The sequence below is a fragment of the Nycticebus coucang genome, chromosome 17, assembly GCF_027406575.1.
Source record: "Nycticebus coucang isolate mNycCou1 chromosome 17, mNycCou1.pri, whole genome shotgun sequence".
Classification (NCBI taxonomy): domain Eukaryota; kingdom Metazoa; phylum Chordata; class Mammalia; order Primates; family Lorisidae; genus Nycticebus; species Nycticebus coucang.
The window spans coordinates 74,810,307-74,825,885 of NC_069796.1; the positions used below are offsets into that span (position 1 = coordinate 74,810,307).

Consider the following 15,579-nt stretch of genomic DNA (forward strand, 5'->3'; position numbering starts at 1 on the left):
TTGGAGTTACAGCTTACTGAACTACTTTCTTGGTTCAGCTCCCCACTTTTGGCTTCATAGAGTCTGATTCTGTCCAGTTTTTCTCCCTTTTGTCAGGGACCTCTGCTGAGGATTGCTACCAGTCAGCCATCTTCCCAGAATCCCCCCGAATTCATTAATTTCTTGAGACATCTTTTGCACAACTCTGGATTTCTATTTACATCTTTTCCTCATCTTTCATTCATCTTATTTGCCATCCATTTTCTGAATTATTTCTGACATGTTAGCCATTTGTTTATGAATGGCATCAGATATGTCACCTTTGTCATTCCTTGATCTACTCTGATTATTCATGTTGCCAGAGTTCTTCCTCTGGTTCAGCCCCATGATTATTTTCCTCAGTATTAAAACTGGGAGCATGAGATTAGATTGGGGGTTTCAGGAATTGTAGTTAACCAGCCTTTTACCAAAGAGCTTGGATTAGTGATTGTGTCTTTCTCTTACAGCTTTTACAAAGGTCCCTTTCAGACCTACAGCCAGAGACTCTTGACGACCTAATTGGCATGATAGGGCTAGCTGGCTGTCTTGTAGTCAGCCAGCTTCTATTCAATCCTATTGAGTCACGGAACTAGGCTGAAATTTTAGCTGTGGGAAGATACAAGTAACTGAGACCCACCCCCATCCCCCACTAGAGACAATTGCAGGAGGAGAATTGGTCCCTCCCACTTCAAAACAACCACGACTCAACCTTGGAGTGTCTTCAGGTGGACAGCCCAGGCAGAGTTCCAAACCAGTTATCCTTGGCAGCAAGATCAGTGTTCAACTGTGAGAGTTCAAACGGTGTCCAGCAACATGAAGGTCAGGATCTACAGGCAGCTTGGATCCAGAAACCTAGGAAGCTGGAGTTTGGCTCCCTCTGGTGGTCAGTGGGTCAGGAAGGGCCACCCAGCCAAAGGGTTGGTGCCTGCTTCCCCACCTTATGCCACAGCCTCACCCTACCACTGGTAACTCGTGGGGCTGTGGCCCAGCTCTCTTCAGTGGGCAAATGCGGCAGGGATATGGGCCTGCCAAAGATAAAGTGTGTGTGTGTGGGGGGGCTCAGTGCCTCCTCTCTGCTGCACTCTGCCACCCGGGCAACCTCGTGGATCTGAAGCCTGGCTCCCTTCAGAGCTCTACGGCATCTGAGGAGTGCACCACCATCATCAGTCCCAGGGCGTGTTCCCTACTGTCTGTACGCAGGTACCGCTGCAGCATGTACTCTTGCTGAGTCTGTGTCTTTGTCCCAGCTGTGCTTTGCTACAGGAAGTAGGTGTATTTCTGGCTTACAGCCTCTGTGTCTCTGTCCCAGCTGCCCTCCCCCTGCAGCCTTGGAGATTGAGGCCCAACTCCCTCTGGTGGTCAAGAGAAACGGGAAGTGTTTCTCCAAAATCTAACCCGGGATGTGAGCCCTGCTGGGGCAGCAGTTTCCACACTCTGTCACGGGCCATGTTACTCCCTCTCCCCACATCTGTGTTACTGTTTTCAGCACAGTCATACAGCAGCCCATGCCATTCCCAGACCTCTCGAAGAATTGCCAAACACTCTGGACTCTGCAGGGGACACCCTTCCAGACCACCAGGAGGAAGGGAAGGGTGGAACTGGGAGTTCAGAACTGCGGGTAAAATATTTGTTCAATTTTCTGGCAAGCAGGAGAATGCCTAGGCTCACGGGTGGGATCTTCCTGGAGAAGGAGTTCCAGCGTTTAACGGCTCTCTCCCATGGGATAAAATAAGAGGAGATCTGAACTCTGCTCGCTTGTAGAAAGCACACAGCAACTCTCTCTCTTCAGGGAGGGCTCCCTTGTCTTCTTGGCAGTAGATTTTTGTATCTGTAGTTTGTTTCCTTGGAGTAGTAGCTTGCCTCAGCAGGGATGATATGTACTCTTCAATCTTCTTTCTTAGCTCCTGACCTTCAGCTTTCTTGAGAATCTTCTGTTCTTTATTTCTCCTTCTGGATGGGCACCTCTATGGAAAGCTGACTCCAGTCGGCCCTCTTGCCCCACCCCCATCAGTTCTAATTATTTTAATTATCAAACAGTATTATAGTTTATTACTGTGCCATATATGCTCATTTTTTCTGTTGATCTATGTTATATTCTAGTTTTTCAATTTTAACATATAGTGCTGCAGTAAATATTCTTATATCACTTTCATCATGAATGTCTAAGAGTTGCATGGAGATAAATAGTAGACATGGAATTGATGGGTGGTAGAATTTACGTATCTTTAGCTTTACTAGATATTGTCATGTTGCCTTTATTAGTCTTCTAACAGTTTATCTTCCCTTCACCAGCAGGGTAGATGTCTGTTTCTGTTGCTGTATATTATCATAATACTTGTTTTTGTCAGATTTTAAGTTTTTCTAATCTTTAGGAAATACATTTCTTCCTGTGTTATTTTTCTGTTAATTTTTTTTATTGGTTTCTCATTATTTACAAAATAAATTCCCCTTTATGATCAAACTTTGCCTTTGAGGTAGGGCCAGTCAGGGAGTGCTGAGGTCCTGAGGGTCCCAGTGACCTTTTCTTTGAAATCGTTTCATCTCCCAGGTCCTTGCATTCTGGGCCTGTGATAGGAGTGGCATCCTCACAGATCTCTCGTAATTCTTCAGGGTATTCTTCCCTTGTCTTAAGGAATAACACCTGGCCAGTCCATGCTAATCTGCTTATCAAATGGTTACTTGACTATACCTTTGATGTTCTCTCCTGAGCACACTTTCTCATATTTTTCAATATGGACAGGCCAAAAACTTTCTAAATCTTTGTCTTTTTCCTTTTGATTTCAAATTTTGTCTTTAAATCATTTCTTTCTTCTCACACTTTATTATAAGCATTCAAGGGGAAGCCAGGCCCCTACTTCACTTAGATTAGAAGTTTCTATAGCTGGATATCCTTAACCAGTTCTACCTTCCACAAAACAGAGTAACACAGATACAGCCAGATTCTTTGGACAAACTAGGTTCTTTGCCACTTTATAATAAAGATCACCTTTCTTCTAGTTTCTAATAACATGTTTCTTATTTTCATCTAAGACCTCATCAGAATGGCTTTTACTGCCTATATTTCTATCAACGTTCTATTCACCATTATTCAGGTATTCTTTAAGAAGCTCTCCAGTTGTGTTTTCTATAGCTGAATTTCTGTACATGTGTAGTGAACTGTCTAAAAACGAAACGAATAAAATATTCCATTTGTAATAACATCAAGAAGAGTTAAATAGGAGTAAATTTTAAAAAAGTAAAACTTACAATGTGAAAACAACAAAACATTGCTTGAACAAATTATAGGGTATCTAATAATGAAAGCTAGACTTACTATCCTCAAGGCTTAATATTGTTAAGATGGTGATATTCTCAAAAATTTTCTACAGATTCAACTTAATCTCGGCCAAATCTTAGCTATCTTTTCAGGAATTGATAAGCTTATCCTAAAATTCATAACCTAAGTGAGACACCACTACATATCTGGAGAAGTGGCCGAAAATTAAAAAGACCAAAACCAAACCTTGATGATAGTATGGAACTCATATTTTCATTTGATTCTGGGGAGAGTGTGAATTACTATAACTGTTATGAAGAACTATTTGGTGATGCCTAGTAAAGCTGAGTTGCCTACTTTATGACTCATCAGCTTTACTCTGAGATATTCACCCAGAAAAAATGAGTATGTGTTTCAAGTGCCATGCACAAAAAATTTTTATAGCAACTTTACTTATACTGGCCCCAAACTGAAAACAACCCAAGGGTTTGTCAACAGTAAAATGGGTAAATACATTAATGTATAGTAATATAGTATAATATTGCACAGCAGGTTAAAGTAGTAGATGTCACTGAAAATATAGAATAGAAAATTAAAAATGTATGATAGGAGAGAAAAATAAAATTAGAAAATCCAAGAAGTCAAATATTCAATTAATGTGAGTTCCAGGAAGAAAAAATTAGGGAATACCAGAAATTTTCCTGTAATCAAAGATAAAAGTTTCCATAATGAAGAGGAGTATGGAGGGGTCTAGCAAAATGAGTGAAAGATGATCATATCAAGGTACATCATTGAAAATCCACATCATCAGGAAGGGAAAAGGAGAAGTTCCTAAAAGCTTTCAGATAGAACAGTGGAATGAATATTATACTGGCCTTCTCAATCTCAATATTAGAAATAGAAAGTTAAATGGTGGCTTGTCAGTTTTGAGAAAAAAATGAATTTCAACGTAAAATTTTGTATCTAGTAAAATTTAAGTAATTGTGAAGGTAGAATAAAGACATTTTCTTTTACACAAAACCTCAAACTTTACTGCCTTTACCAGGAAGTATTAGTTAGGCGTGTACAACCTATAGCCCGTAGGCAGCATGCTGATTTTGTGAGAATTTTTTTTGCCTTTCGTATTAGATATCATGAATAGTATGCACAGACCATTTTTTTCTAATCAGCTTTCATTAGTGTTCGTGTATTTAATGTGTGGCCGAAGACAATTCTTAATCCTTCAATGTGCAGCAGAAAAAAATGCTGGACACCCCTACTGTAGGCTGTGTTCCATCCTATTAATAAGGTACACCTAGAAAGAGGAAAGAAAGCATGGGATCTGACAATCAGGGGATCTAACGAGAGAGAGGCTAAGAGAAGCTCTAGGACAATTGCTTGCCTCAGGTGAGAGAGCAACCACTTTACACTGGAGCAGGTGGGAGGTTGTAGGTTTTTTTCTTTTAAAGGAACTGATAGATTACCTGATGTATTTGACCATATTGAGATCAGTTAAGAAGTTTTATAGATCTGGAGTAGTGTTTGAGGATCACTGAGCAGAAACGCTAGGCTAGAGACTCAGGTAAATGAAAAGGAAGCCAAACTAAACATTTGTGCAGGAAAGGAAATTCGGCCGTAGTATTGTATAGGTCAGTTATGAATATATGTTAGACAGTCAAAGGGTAATGTCAGAATTTTAAAAATTATGTAAAAATCATAAAAATATATGTAGTATTGTATAGGTCAGTTATGAATATATGTTAGATAGTCAAAGGGTAATGTCAGAATTTAAAAAATTAAGAGATAGCTCTGTCAAAATGTTATTTGGAAGAATGAAAATAATAGAAACAGCTAAAAGAATTAAGTGGGTTGACTGTTACAATAAAATGTGGGAAAGTATGTCAGAAGATAGTAGTTTTCTGTAATTACTGTTTAACTTTTTAAGTTATGTACGTGTATAACTTTAATAGAAATACAATTTAATTTGGAGAATTACATATAGTTTTATACATGTAATGATAATGGTAAGCATTTGGTGTCAGGGAAGAACAAGGGACAGGGTAGTTAGCCCAGATTTTGGGAATCAGAAAAAGCTTCTAGGAAGAGAGATTTCTGAAGAATTAGTTGAAGCTCCTCACAAAGAAGGAAAATTGGGTGCCTGTTCTAGGAAGTAGGAACAGAATGTGCAAAGACATCAAAAGAGATGTGTATTGCTAAGGCTTGTAGTATCCCCTGTGAGCATTGCAGGCATTTGGTAACATATAATTATGGTATTGCAGTATGCTCATGGAATAAAATATACTAATCAAAAATGTAGCTAAGGACAGGCAGGGTAGCACACTTTAATCCCAGTGCTTTGGGAAGCTGAGATGGGAGGATCACTTGAGGCCAGAAATTCTAGATTAGCCCCAGGCAACATAGCAAGCTGCTGTCTCTCTAAAGAAAAAAAAAAAGAAGAAGAAGAAGAAAGAGAAAAGAAAAGAAATAACTCGGCCTGGTTGCACAGGCCTATAGTTCTAGCTACTAGGGTGACTGAGGCGAGAGGATAACTTGTCCGCAGGAGTTCAAAGGCTGCAGTAATTGCAACTCAATTCATGATTGCTAAGTCACGGAACAAGTCCAAGTGCCCATTGACCCATGAATGGATCAAAAAATTGTGGTATATGTATACCATGGAATACTATGCAGCATTAAAAAATGGAGACTTTACCTCTTTTATGTTTACATGGATGGAGTTGGAAAATATTATTCTTAGTAAAGTATCTCAGGAATGGAAAAAAAAATATCCAGTGTACTCAGTACTACTGTGAAACCAATTTATAATCACTCACATATGAAAAATGAAACACAACTATAGCCTAGGATGAAGGAGGGAAGGGAAGGGAGAGGGGAAAGGAGAGGGATGGGTTGGTAGAGGGTCCACACCTAAGGAACACATGGCAAGTACAAGTTGGATCTATCAGGTGTAGAACACAAATGTCTTAATGCTGTAATTGGGTGAAAGCTATATTGATTAGTAGGATGTAAGCATTCCAATTTGTACAAATAATCAACACATCGAATCCCATAATGGCATAAATGTATGTACAAATGACTTAATAAAAACAAAAATTAAAAAATAAATAAAATAAAGTATTTAACAAAAAAGGCTGCAGTGAGCTAAATCACACCATCATACTCTAGCCTGGGTGATAGAGTAAGACCCTGTCTCTTAAAATAGAAAAAGAAGATAACAATTTAAAACATTAAAATATGTAAGTATAATATTCCTTTGAGTATATCAGGATTTTACAGTATTCTTTTTACATCTATTATTTGTTCTTTATAGAGTGACTAGGGCTTTCCTTTATTATGTAGTATGTACTACCTCTTATGATAATTATAAATTATCTTAGTTTATTAGTTGAGAACGATGTTAAATATTATGGTTTTATACTAATTGTCCACTCAGTAGAAAAAGTCTATTTAAAGTTTTAGTACAATTAAAATTGGATTTTAGATTGTAAAAGTAATAAAGAGACCTTTTAAAACTCTCACATGTATGTACCATACTCCTACCCCTTGGCTTCAAAATATCTACCCAAAGATTGAAGTTTTGAATTTTGTTCTTACATCACTTTATTTATTCAAGCTAACACTATCATAACCATCAAGTTTGTCTGATTGATTACAAAAGTTCACCAGTGTGTGAAATTCCAACAGTTAGTAAAAATGTGGTTTAAATATTGGCATGTATTTTCCGTTAAAAATATTCACAAAGAGCTGTTTAATCAATGATACTGATAAAGTATAGTATATAAATAAAATTTGCTTAAATTTTGGCCTCTCCAAACAGAATTCCAGAAATTGTGAAGGAAGCAAGTTGCCTTTCCCTCTTCGGATTTAAATTTTGAACTAGACAAGTTAGTCTAACAGACTTTTCTCTACCTTTCTTCACTCCTTATTTTGATATCTTATCCATTCTTTCATCACCAAGGGATTTCATCTTCTAAAATGAAATGTATGAGGACAGGCACAGGGGCTCACGCCTATAATCCCAGCACTCTAGAAAGCTGAGGCAGGCAGATTGCCTGAGCCCAGGATTTGGAGACCAGCCTGAGCTAGATCAAAACCCCAGCTCTAAAAAAAATAGGTGGGAGTTGTGGTGGACACCTACAGTCCCAGCTACTCGGGAGGCTAAGACAAGAGAAATGCTTGAGCCCAAGAGTCTGAGGTTGCTGTGAGCTATGATGGTACAGTACTCTTTGGGGCGGGAGGTGGGGACAAAGTGAGACTCTGCCTCAAAAAAAAAAAAAAAGGAATCATCTGTATGTATTTTTTTTCTGTCACCACTCAGGCATACACACACACGCACACACGTACAGACACACACACACTATGGTCCAATTTGTTTTCTTTCCAACTACGTAGCATCTGCCACACGTCAGCTGGAAAGCATTCCAATTAAAGGATGTCATGCTAATGTATAAATGAATTCTCCTAGAAGGGATTTCCCCTTTCTAAAGAAGATGTTTATTAGAGTCAAAGGATTCAAATGGTATGACAAAGAGAAGTAAAAAAAAAAAAAAATCAAATCAGCCTGCATTAGGGTAGCTGCTTGGATGGGGGTATATGCCTATGCTAGTTTCCCACTGTTTTTTGCCTTGATCCTACTGAATCCTGGAATTCCCTATGAATTTCCAAATTGCTTTTCAAGAAGGTTCTAAGGCAAAGGGTTATAGGTTTATATAGTGCAAGCAGGATAGTAATTGATAAATAGGGTGACCTCATACATCTAGATTTGCTTAATATTTGCCCAGCTCACCTTTCATTCTCAAAAGTGTTCCTGTTTAAATGATAAATTATATGATTGCCTTATGTATACATCACATTTATAAATAGGATATTGTAGTAATTCATGAATAGGAAATAATTTTTAAGGCCAGGGATGTGAGCCTTTCCTTTTGACTTTGTGGCTGTCCAGTACCTGAGTCAAAAAAGCTTTGTTTATAAGCACCATGAACTAGTGATATACAGATAAAGCACCTTGTATCCTTTCTATGGAATAACTTGGAATTTGCATTAAGACCATGTAGGCGCTCATTGGTATATTATTAAAATGTCTAAAATAAAAATAGGAATTACCTCAACTTTGAAGCTTCATCTCATGTCTGGATTTATAAATTGTGTAGCTACTTGTTATCCCGCTTGTCTCCTACTGTTGAGTGCACATAGGAAGCAGCAGATGGCATTCTCTCCCAACAATTGTTAGGTCCTCCTGTATGGTATGTTACTATCCGTTACTGTTATACTGAGTAGGCAATCACTTGAATAATGAGACAGAAAAACATATCAACAGTAACTTTAATGTACTGTTGTAACTGTAGGTGTGATCCAGTGTTGAAATAAGAAGCCAGCTACTGTTTCTGGGTACTTGAATATAATTTTGATTGTTGGAAGAATGTATCTTTGATACACAGTTTTGGGGGGAAAAGTGAGAAATTCAATCATAAAACTATTTCATATGTAGAATTTTCACTTTGGTGAAAAATAAGTAACAGCTTTAAAAAGTTTTAAACAGTAAACATTTGTAATATTCCAGTGTACCAAATGTATCAGTTGGATTTATAGGAGGAAGTAATTGTGGCAGTTAAGTTTATATTTCGAAGCTTGATTATTTAAGAATAATGGTCAATGACTTGTGGATTTTCCTTCTTAAGTGTTTTAAAACTTTTCAGACTTTATTTTTTAGCTGCTTTTACACAACCATTTACTACTGTATAAATGTATCATATTCTGTTTTTATAATAGATAACAAATAACAATTTGACCTAGTTAGGTTTTTTTTCTCAGTGAATGGCTAATACTTAAACTCCAAGTTAATGTTTGTACTTCTAGATTGTTTTATTGTTCAGAGATTTGTTCTTTCCATAATATATATGAAAATAAGAAATCTAATATGTATATAATACATCAGTATTTAGATACGCCCTTTTTAAAAATTGTGATTTTTTTTCTACACTCCTCCCCACTTAATTTACCCTACAGGGTGTACATCAACTGTTAAACAAAAACATTCTGTACCCTTGCTTAACAGAAAGTTAAGCAAACCAACTGAAGGCTTAATTTTATTTAAAAATATTTGTGCTATATAAATGGATATTGTAAGTTACATTTTTAAGTATTAAGTGCATGTAAGTGTTGCATTAAGCACTAGACTAGGAGGTTTGGGGCAGAAAAGTCTAAAGTTAAAATCTTAGCAGCCACTGGTATTTAAAATTATGGTGTAAGTTAGAGAAATATACATTGTAAATTAGAAAAATATGGACATAGATTTTTTAATAAGCTATTTATCATATCAAATTAAATATTTGACATCAAATCTTAATGTTGATTATATGTACTTGTGTAATTATTTATGCATATACTCATTAAACACTTATTCTCTCTCTCTTATACTATGCTAGACCCTGAAAGAAGACAAAGATGATGATTTTTTTGTGATTACTTGATAAAATGTATTCTTACCCACATAGTATTTTTGATCTACATTTTCTTATTTTGCATTTATTTTTAATGTTGATAAATTTTAAAGCATTTATAAAATGTGAGATTTGTAGAAAAAACTCCAAAGTACAACTCCATGTTCAGATTATAAATGACATTTATTGCTTGTTCTCTAGAGTAATTGTAGTTTGATGATAAAGTTTTTAAAAAGTAAGGTAGAAGGCAATAATTTCTGCTGATGGAGATTAGTAAGTTTTCTGTATTTATTCCAGTTTATCTTTTGGTGTTTGGGTATTTTTTTAATGATTCTATGAATAAGAATAAGAAATGAAATATCAGGTAGTATTTGACTACGATGTACTTTGAAGTGCTTTCAGTATCAAAGAATACTCTTTTGTCTGAATGCTTGCAACTTGGGAGAAAAAGATACTCTAAAGAGATTTTAGTTACTAAATTTTAAAGCTCTAAAATCCCTGCCCCCCATTGGTCTGTAATTTTTTAAATAGTCATTGAATCTTATCAAAACCATGCACAAGATAATCTTCCCTTAAAAATCAAGGTGAGGCATAGAATATACATCTTTTCTCTGAGAAAATATTTTCCATAATTTAATTATTTCCACAGTTCATAACATATATATACATATACACACACACATATATATGATTTTTGCATTTATTTGATAATTCTAGCTTTCAGGATAAGGATGTGTGTAGTTGAAAATTCAGAGACTCTGCTGGATACCTCACTGACTTGTTTATAAGGTGGAGATGGGGGACCTTCATTACTGAAGTCTTCGGGTAAAATCTGCTATCTTAAAGGTATATCCGAGTCACTTAAAGGAAGGTCTTGTGTCTTCAGTGATAGAATCACGTGTAAACCTTACATTGAATTTTTACCAGAAATGTATTCACTTGAAATAGTGCTGCAAAAATTTGTTATCTTTATTATTAAGTGTCAAACTAGCTATCAGTGAGAATCTCATACTACATTCCTGAAAGTATTTTTTCTTTTGCTTATAATTTCTCTAAATGTCTTGCTTGAAGGAAATCAGGATGAAATACAATCTATCCTAGCTGAGAAACTCTGAAGCTACTCAGTCTATGTAATAATCCATTCCACATCTTTGTTTTTTCTTCAGCAAATGCTACAGGGGTCCTCAAACTACAGCCCGCGGGCCACATGAGGCACTGTGATTGTATTTGTTCCCATTTTGTTTTTTTCATTTCAAAATAAGATATGTGCAGTGTGCATAGGAATTTGTTCATAGTTTTATTTTTTTTTAACTATAGTCCAGCCCTCCAATGGTCTGAGGGACAGTGAACTGGCCCCCTGTTTAAAAAGTTTGAGGACCTCTGAATTTGGCTACAAGTTTGTAAATAAACATTATAGAAATATTCCCCAAAGGTTTTAGGCTTCAAGATAGTGATCCTATAGTGTCAAATGTGTCATACAAAACTAAATGAGTAATATTGTGGATCAATTCATTTTAAATCACTGTTGCACGGCTCCTTAAAAGTTCTCTGTATTAATCAATTATGTCCTAATATGTTATGCTTTTTTGTAGGGTAAGTATAAGAAGATAATCATAGAATGTTATACCCAAGGCACATTAGTATTTGAAGAAGAGATGTATAGCCTAAGAGCCTGGTATTAAGTAAACATTTTAATAATATTTTGGGGGTTTTATATTTTTACTCAAATATATACCGTTTATTGCTAATTCTTGTTCTTATCTAGTATCTAGTATACCAGATAAGAAAAGTTAACAAGCTAGGCTTATTGAAAAATACATGCAGATATTAAGCAACAATTGCAGGCTATTTATTAACTTACATGTAAGTGAATTAATTGTTTTACATATACAAAAATGTAAAATAACAAGCTAAAATATTGGCAAAAAGACAGAATATGATAAAATACTAATTTTTGTTGTTTTTAGTATTAAAACAATGAGCAAGTATTTTCTTTCTGCTTTTTTGTATTTTTAGATTTTACCTACTGGTTATAAATATTTGGGAAATCCAGTAAAGTCTAATTTCTTAGTTATGATTGTCTAAGTCTGAATAGTACTGCCTTTGTTCAGATGATATTTTTTGGCAGCAGTTTAATTCATAGCATAGTTTGCAGCTTATTGAATGAATTTTGAAAAAATATTTTGTCAAGGACTCATTGTGGTAGCACATACTAAAATTGGAACTATACAGAGAAGATTAGCAAGGCCTCAGTGCAAGGATGACACACAAATTCGTTAAGTGATCCATATTTTTAAAAAAATTAAAATTGTCAATCTTCAACCACGCTATATTTTATGGGTTATAAATCTAGGTTCTACTACACATAGATGGTTGCTTGGGTATTTATTAATTTTCCACTGATTTCAGAGAAAAATGTATGCTTACATTTATTTATCAAATTAACTATCTCTTGGTTACCACCATGTGGCAGTAACACCAGATAAATAGAACTTTAGTAAAGTGGATTGTAATAATTAAGTTTTATATTCCAGTTGGTACTGGAAATATTTTATAAATATATATATAAAAAATATATTTATTTTTTTCCTTTTTGTGAAAAGGCCAACAAATTTTTTAACTTAAACAAAGGATAAATGAGTATTCTGAATAAGGCTCCTTTACCGTCCTAATGATTAATGATCACTGAACACTTTTGAAAGATTAGCATTTTTCAGAGCTGCTAAAAAAATATACTGTTTTATGTAATTACAAGAAAGTAAAGGCTCTTCACACTGACAGGTGGTGGAAATTAGCAGGCAGTTTTGAAATTGTGCTGTGCACAAGAAATTAGATCTCATTTTAATTCTGCTTTTCTCAACTAGCAAATGAGGTTAATGCCATACATATTCAGCTGCTATGGATGAAGAAATTGATATAAAGTAGATCAGCATAGCTACAGGGCTAGATTAATTTATAGGTAAAGAGGCAGTGATAAATGAAAGTAATGTAGTAGTGGTCACTAAACTCCTCTGCCATGAGGGATTCAATAGCGTTAGTTGCTCATTATTAAAGGCATTGTCGGTTGCATCAAATAGAAATTTGAAAAGGAATAGCCAACTAACCCCTAATTATCAAAATACAGAAAATACTAATTATGCCTTAATTAGCTTTTCTTTTAATGTACTGAAATTTGTTACTTTTTGTGTGGCACAAATGGATAGTTATATCAACAATAAATAGGTTGTTTTAATAACTTTCTTTTACCTCTGGGAAAACTACACTCCAATTTTTAATATGCAATAATGCTTCTTTCTAGCCTGTAGGAGATGAAAATTATTAAGTAGCTTTATTTTTTTGAAGATTTTACAGCAGCTTTGGGAAGAATTATTTCACCATGCATCAATTACTTTTAATTGAACTGAATATTTTTTAGATTGTACCAAATGCCTCCCATTTAAGTTCAGCAGTTAAAATTTGAGAAAGCATCATAGTGCAACCTGCATATAACCTTTGTCATGTGTTATAGTAAAATAATTATTATTTATTTTGAATTTTAAAAAGGAAACCCAAGGTAGAACTTGTAAAGTTAGTTACCTTTTTTGTTTCTGGTAGTCAGTGTGGAGAATTAGGCACTATACATTCTAAAAACTTGGCTTATGATTCTTTTTCTTCCCCCGAATAAAGTAGTTATCAAAAATCCAGTTGGAAAGGCTAATTCATCTATTCAGAATAGAAATGCTGCATTGCAGTGGGAAGCAGCTTGGGCTTTTAGTCAAATAGCTCTGAGCCCTGCTCTGGACTACTTACTAGCTCTTACTACCCTTAGGAAATCTGTTAATTTTTCTGAGTATCAGTTTCTTCACCTATCAGCAGGAGTGATACCTTTTACAGAGATGTTATGATGATTAAGTAAAACGTAACATGCCTAGCGTAGAATTTTATATAATGGAGATTCTTAAAAAAAACTAAAAGTTGATGTTATTGTTAAAAGTAAGAAGATGAAACTGTCTTTTTTGTTTTTGGTCAGGGCCTGGTTTGAACCCGCCACCTCTGGTATATGGGTCCGGTGCCCTACTCCTTTGAGCCACACGCGCCGCCAGATGGAACTGTCTTCTAAAAAATTATATTGGGGGGAAATTCTCTTTAAAGAATTGTATATAATCTTTAGAACATCTAGTATAATTCTAAATCTGTGTTGGAAACCATCCGATTATCACAGGTTAATTTGTGTGTCTGTGTGGAGAATATGTCAGTAGTTGGTCATTGGCGGCAGGTATTTAAAGTGATTATAATATTGTCAGATAATCTTAAGTTTATGTTGTCTCCTAATGCCAGCCAGACCCAGGAATTAAAACCAGATAATATGATTCTAAAGCCAAGTCTCCAGAAAAAAGACAAAAGTACGACTCCTTTATCAAATCTGTAAGTAGTTCCCAAGTTCTTCTTCCACCCGTACCTGCTCTTGATGAATTAGATTTGTGTTTGCCCCAATCTTTTGATCTCCTGTTGCTCTCCTTTTTGAGGGTAGTAGTCATGAGACACAATGGCCATAAAGTATATCTATGACACTAAGCCTCTCTGACTTTGTTTTCCTTATCCATAAAATAAAAATAATGATATTCTTTGCTCCTTTTGTTTTGTTTAGTTTTTATTAAACCATAACTGTGTACATTGATGAATTTATGGGGTTCAGTGTACTGATTTGATATACAATGTGAAATGCTTACATTGAACTAAGTAACACATCATCACAATTATACTCTTTTCTTAATAGTTTTGAAGACTACCATTGCATCATGCACCTTAGGTGAGGTACCCCCAAATATCCTCTCTCCTCCCACCTCCTCCCTCCCCTTCCCTCTCTCTTCTCTTCCCTTCTACTTTCTGGAGAATAGTTACGTTTTACCATTCATATGAATGTGTAGGTGATTATATACTGATTTCACAGTAGTATAGACTACATTGGATACTTTTTTCTCATTCTTGAGATCCTTTACTAAGAATGTGTTCCAGCTCCATCCAGGTAAACATAAAAGATATGAAGTCTCCATCTTTTTATGGCTGCATAGTATTCCATGGTGTACATATACCACAATTTGTTAATCCATTCGTGGGTCTATGGGTAATTGGGCTGTTTCCATGTCTTGGCAATTATGAATTGGGCTGTAATAAACATTCTGGTGCAAATGTCTTTGTTGTAAAATAATTTTTGATCATCTGGGTATATACCAAGTAGAGGAATTGCAGGATCAAATGCTAGGTCTACTTTTAGTTCCTTGGGTATACTCCAAACTTTTTCCAGAAAGATTATATTAGCTTGCATTCCCACCAGCAGTGTAGAAGTGTTCCCTTCTCTCCACATCCATGCCAACATTTGTAGTTTTGGGATTTTGTGATGTGGGCTAATTTTAATTTCATAGTCCCTTTACTGGAGTTAGATGATATCTCAAAGTGGTTTTGATTTGCATTTCTCTGATGATTAAGGATGATTAGCATTTTTTCATGTGTTGGTAGGCCGTGCGCCTGTTGTCATCAGAAAAGTTTTTTGTTCAAGTCTCTTGTCCACATACAAATGAGGTTATTTGTTCTTTTCTTATTGATTAGTTTGAGTTTTATGTGGATTCTAGTTATGTGACTTTTGTCGGAAGCATAACCTGAAAAAATCTTCTCCCATTCTGAAGGTTGTCTGTTTGCTTTACTTAAACTGTACTCATGGCTGTGCAAAAGCTTTTTAGTTTGATCATATTCCCATGATGTATTTTTGGTGTTGCTTTAGTTGCCAGGGTGGGTCCTCCTCATAAAATATTCTCCCAGGCCAATTTCTTCAAGTGTTTTCCCTGCACACTGTTTTAGTATTTTTATAGTTTCATGTCTAAATCCTTT

General features: G+C 35.4%; 1 protein-coding gene and 1 non-coding gene across 3 annotated transcripts in view; both read left to right on the top strand.

Moving 5' to 3' along the window:
• RANBP17 (RAN binding protein 17) overlaps nucleotides 1-15,579 on the top strand; it is a 480,295-nt gene that overhangs the window by 149,523 nt on the left and 315,193 nt on the right. The window lies entirely within an intron of this gene.
• LOC128569372 (U6 spliceosomal RNA) lies at nucleotides 11,906-12,009 on the top strand. Its single transcript, XR_008375336.1, has one exon. It is a non-coding gene; the product is annotated as a U6 spliceosomal RNA (small nuclear RNA).